Consider the following 6,000-nt stretch of genomic DNA (forward strand, 5'->3'; position numbering starts at 1 on the left):
CTACGCAAGATGGCTGAAGTGATATTCACTAACACTAAAGGTACGACGGTACAGATCTACACCACGGCCACGCGGCGAGAGAGGCCTACATATGGATTCATTGTATCCAAAAAAGACTTAACCTACTCACAACTTCTGGAGAGGGTGGAAAAAGCAGTAGGAGACACGCAAGCTAAAGAAGCAATCCGAAGTCTACGTAGCACGAGAGACGGAAACCTGTTGATAACAATAGATAAGGACCAGGGGGCGGCCTCAATGATCAAAAACGTGATAGCGAATAAGGAGAGTGGACTGGCAGCTAAACTCGTGGGAACTGAAAAGCAGGCCATTATTCACTTAAGAGGCATGACGGCGAACATGGAGGAGGAGCACATTAAGCTTGCTATTCAAAGAGAAATCGGCAGATGGGAGCCAAACTTCGCTATAAAGCAGATCCGCCCTATGCGCAACAACACCAAGGCAGCCACGGTCATCCTTACCGCGCAAGCGGCAAGGCGGATACTAGACCTAGGACATCTGAAGGTTGGCCTTGCACGGTGTGAAGTGGAGCGAAGATATGTCGTTAGGAGATGCCAACGCTGCTGGAGCTACCAGCACGACGTTGCGAGATGTGATGGCCCGGATCGTACCGGGCTCTGCCATAGATGCGGAAAAGAAGGCCATACTTTTAATACATGTAAGGAAGATGAGCACTGCGTTGTATGTAATGAGCAGCATCGGATAGGTAGCGGCAAGTGCGCGGCCTTCCGCGAGGCTCTACAGAGAGCAAGGATGGCCGAGCAAAATAGAAACATCGAGGCCCCTCCCCCACAGGCGCATCAGCCTCCCCCAACGACAGAGGTCACCAGCATGGAAATTGCCCAAGAGGTACCCGAGAACAATGAGGTAAACTTGACCGAGAGGCCTACGGACCCATCTCCCTCCGCAGAGGAATTGAGGAGAGTGGATGATGAGGTATTCAATGGGGCTGCCCACTCTACACTTATGGAGCAGTTTAGCTCTCTTTGCGACAGTGCCGCGGGAGATATCGCATGGGTCAAACCCCCCACTCGTTCGCCTACTCCGCCCTCTCCTGCTTCGGACGGAGACCCAACTGCCTCCACCCCTCAGACACTATCCCCTCAGGGTAGCGTCATAGATTTGTGCGGATAGACGTAAGGAACCCCCCTCACCATGTGACCTTACTGGCTAGTGGTATAGCCTCTAAAAATGGCTTCGAACGGGTTAAAAAGATTAAAGATACTGGAAGTAAACATCGGACGGGCCAAGGTGGCACACGACCTGATACATGCGAAAGCCTTGGAGATAAAAGCAGATATCATTATAGTCCCCGAACTAAATAAAAACATCGTTAAAAAATTTGGTTGGGTTGCCGACACACGATCAGATGTTGCCGTCTACTTGGTGAATAAGAGTGTGCATATAAAAAAGGTCACTAAGAAGGAAGGATTTATCAAGATCAATTTGAATGATGTGGCAATAATAGCCTGTTACATTTCTCCAAACATTAACACTACACAATACCAAGATAAGGTAGATAGTATTATTGAGGCGTCACTTGTAGAAAAATACTTCATAATCGTTGGTGATATAAACGCCAAATTCATTCTATGGGGGTCCCCAAGAAATGACAATAGGGGGGAATTATGGAACGAATGGATTTCATCGTCCGACTTGGTAGTGTTAAACAACGGTAAACACACTTTCGAAAGAGGAGAATCACGGAGTCACATAGATATTACCCTAGCATCAAATAATTATGCAAACAAAATTACAAATTGGGATGTACTAGACGAGAACATGTTTACTTTTCATAAGTACATCTCCTTCGAGATAGGAACAAAGGTCACAACTAGGAACGGCAGAAGAACACTCGCTTTTAATAAAGTAAGATTTGCTGAACAGACCAGAAACTTACAAGAAGAAGCTACCGACTTTCCCACCTTTAGAAATGCAATAATACGAGCACACAAGTCGAGCAGTAATAACAAATATGTCACATATACTGTACCATACTGGTGGAATGACGAAATACAGCAAAAACGGACAGAATGCCTTAGACTTAGGCGAATCGCGCAGAGGAATAGGACCCAGCAGATAAAGGACGAGTATAAAAGCGCCAAAAATGAGTTAAAAAAGACGATTAACAGGGCCAAGCGCACATGTTGGAAAAACCTGTGCGAGGCGCTGGAGAACGATGTATGGGGTGATGCATATAGAATAGCCACCAAAACGCTGAGGTCAGAGACTCCGTAGAAACTGTGCGATGATAAAAGAAGGGAAATTGCGAATACCCTTTTTCCCTCAAAGCAGAACACACACTTCGTACAAAATGAACATACCTGTCCGAATGGCGTCAGTCTCGCAGAACTCACCAGAGCCGCAGAGTCCATCAAAGTAGGTAAATCTCCTGGACCAGACCGCGTGCCACCAGAGGCGATAAAATTATTAACCATATTACAACCGGAAGCGGTTATAAAAATCTTCAATCAGCTGCTTACAACACAAGAATTCCCTGACGAGCTCAAGCGTGCGCGACTCACATTAATACTTAAACCCGGTAAAGATCCGGACGAAGCCAGTTCTTATTGGCCAATATGCCTCCTTGACTGTTTAGGGAAACTCTATGAGAATATTGTCAAAAATCGCCTTGAAGAGGAGTTGAGAGAAAAGGACATTATCTCGACTAGACAGTACGGATTTAGAAAAGCAATATCGGCGGTAGATGCGGTTAAGCATATTACGGACACTGTTAAGACCACAAGAAGAAGATGGGCCGCTTTGATAATGTTTGATGTGAAGAATGCCTTTAACTCCGCCAACTGGGCACACATCATACGAAAATTGAAAACTGCAGACGTGTCGGGATATTTAATAAACATTATAAAAAGATACTTAACCGACAGATATGTGTCAGTGGCTAGAAACGCAGAGATTCGATTAACAGCTGGCGTACCGCAAGGATCCGTACTAGGCCCGACATTATGGAATATACTTTACAATGGGGTACTGGACATCGACTACGGCAGAGATAGCATAGCAATAGCCTACGCCGACGGACGATCTAGCTATCTTAACGATTGGTGACATGTACTGGGAAATTGTAGATACGATAAACGACTGTTTTAACAAGGTAAATAGGTGGATGAAAAATAATGACCTAGAACTCGCAGGCAGCAAGACCGAGGTGGTCATTCTGAAGGCTTCAAGAAACGGGCCAGATCTGATCTTTCAACTAAGATATCAAAAATATAAAGATATGATAACAAGAGCACAACGTAAACCCCTACTCAAAGTCATAAGCGCGTACAGAACCACTTCTACTATAGCCCTACAGACAATAGCAGGTACGATCCCCATCCATCTCCTAGCCAAGGAACGGCAGATGCTATACGAAAACCGGAATGGTCACTTACCGCTGGTAAGGGCGACCATACGAGAGCAGATATTAACAGAATGGCAAACGGAATGGGAGGCACAGATTACGAAAGCTCAATGGACAAAAACGCTAATCCCAGATGTGGTTGCGTGGTACAACTGTAAATTTAAGCGGGTAAATTACTGTTTACACAATTTTTGACAGGACATGGGTCTTTCAGGTCTTACACATTTAAAATAAAGAAAACCAACGATGATAGGTGCTCTACATGTCATGAGAGAGACGACGCGGAGCATTGCATCTTTCGGTGCAATGTTTTCGCCCAAGAACAAAATAGGCTGCGGAATAGGTTAGGGGATATAAGGCCCAATAATATTATACATATAGCGTTGCATAGTAAACAAAACTTTGAATTTATAATAGACCAGATCACGCAAATTATGAAACGAAAGACCATCCTGGAAAGAGCCGAACAAGATGGGTGAGGAGGGTCTCCTCTCGCACCACATAAGGGACCACTTAGAACTTTTTTCTCCCTTCTAACTCATACGCGATACGTACGTGGATACCGCCGAATCAGCATAGCAGACGCAACATAGGTACACATACCCCTACTCTTCAGGGTACTCTACTATTCCGAATAAAGCTTGATCAGGATGTTAGAAGTCCTCTGAATTCTTTAGGAACGATAGTCCCCTACTTCTCTATCCAATTGTTCCAGATACATACAGACTCCTTTCATATCACATAGTCCATAGTCAACCATGATCTTCAAAGGACGTATACTGCCTTTCCCAATAACTACTAGTCCTTCAATTATTGTTCCGAATCAGGAACCGGACCTTCCCCTATGTGCTGGCCGCTCCTAGGCAAGCAGCATAGGATAACTTAAGACATCATCTGAGAACGTATCTTTCAGGCAGCGCAGGATATCCCCATGTTTCGTTCTTTAATGAACTCGTCCGGGGATATCCCGCGTCGAAGAGGGGGTGGTTTTAGTTGGTAGGCGACTGGTCAGGGGGGCATGCGGTACATATAATCCATACTCTGGACTGTATGCCCTAGCATGTTTTCCTCTCTGGATCGAATCCAACAGTACTAGGGACACCTTCCCTAGTCGGTTTTGAATCTTTCCACCTCATTCCAAAAAAAAAAAAAAAAAACTTGAGTTGATTATATCGTAAGTATCGTAGTCGTTCGCCCTCTATCTTCGCGTACATGTCGACAATGAATTGTTGACAAAGCTCACATCGTAGAATGACGTTGTCCAGGCCGCGCCGAATCATTAATCGGTACGCATAATAATCTTTCGAGCTAACGTTCTTGTTTGTTTCAGCTCCTGTAATATTTATGATTATTAATTTACATTAATTCCGTTCAATAATTTAATTGTTTTGTTAAATGGTTAATGATAAATAAAGTACCTGATACGGGATCTCGTTGTTTTATGTTTATGCAATATCCCTCTTGTCCCTTCCAGAATATTAGCGAATATTGGAGAGCATCATATGAACGATGTGTATCAGTAATGAACTGAAGATTATTATTTCTTCTACGAATCACAATTTCTCGTGTACCTGTACGATCGCCAACCATGATTCCAGCAACGTCTTCAACAACAGGTGCATTCAATCTACGAATATGTTCTCCAGCTGCTGTTTTATCAGGGTTAATGAAAATAGCGTGATTATCGCTTTGTAATTTGAGCATGTGTGATTTGAATATTTTCAACAATTCATTGTGCTCGTTCAATAGAGCGTCCAAGTCGCTGACGATGCGCATGGCAAAAACTGAATCGAGGTTATTATAGTCACAACGTGCATTCACGCGATTAGCAAGTGCGCTTCCGGAATCCTCGCCGCCCATAAAGTAGATTTCCTAATGCATTTTGTTAACGCTAGTATGTCTTTATACGTTTTATTTAAGAATCCGATTAATATGAACTTGTTTTATTTCATCCATCTATTGTTTTACGATATCTTGTAGCTTCTTTATTATTAATTCTGGATAGGTTATCTTAAAATAAATATTTAAAAGCTAAAATAGATATTTTTGTGTAAGAATGGATAGTAGTCCGCAAAAAATGAAAGAATGCTTAATTTATTTAGCCAGAATATATCACTTTACCAATATTACATACTTCTGAATGGTAAGGTAATTTAGGGGTAATATGTAATCAATATAAGTGGAGTTAGTGTCAAATTTGCAATGATCTTTATAAGCAATAGCTTACTGACTGTACTTTACATGTTCAGTTTAAATAATTAAACCTTGTCCCTTCAGAAAAGAACAATTTAAATGGCAAAGTCAACTAAGAAGGTGTGAAGAATCTTTTATCACCCCACATTCACACAAGTTAACCGGTGTTTGCAGGCAAGAGTACTCCCGAGGGTTCAAATGGCGAGGATTAGCTTATTTTTTTGGTATATCTTGCACATGTGTTGATCTGGCCAGTTTTTTCTCGATTTTAGTCATAAAATGGGCTTGTATTCATGGAGTACATTTTACGAATCTAGATTTTGTTTCTTTCGTTCTTTAGCTACTTATCTTTGGATATTAGTTGTCTTGGTAGCTACGATATTGTAGAGCTTATGTATGGATGTGAGTCTTAATATCCGCTG

This window comes from Diabrotica undecimpunctata, chromosome 6 (assembly GCF_040954645.1).
Source record: "Diabrotica undecimpunctata isolate CICGRU chromosome 6, icDiaUnde3, whole genome shotgun sequence".
NCBI classification, from domain to species: Eukaryota; Metazoa; Arthropoda; class Insecta; order Coleoptera; family Chrysomelidae; genus Diabrotica; species Diabrotica undecimpunctata.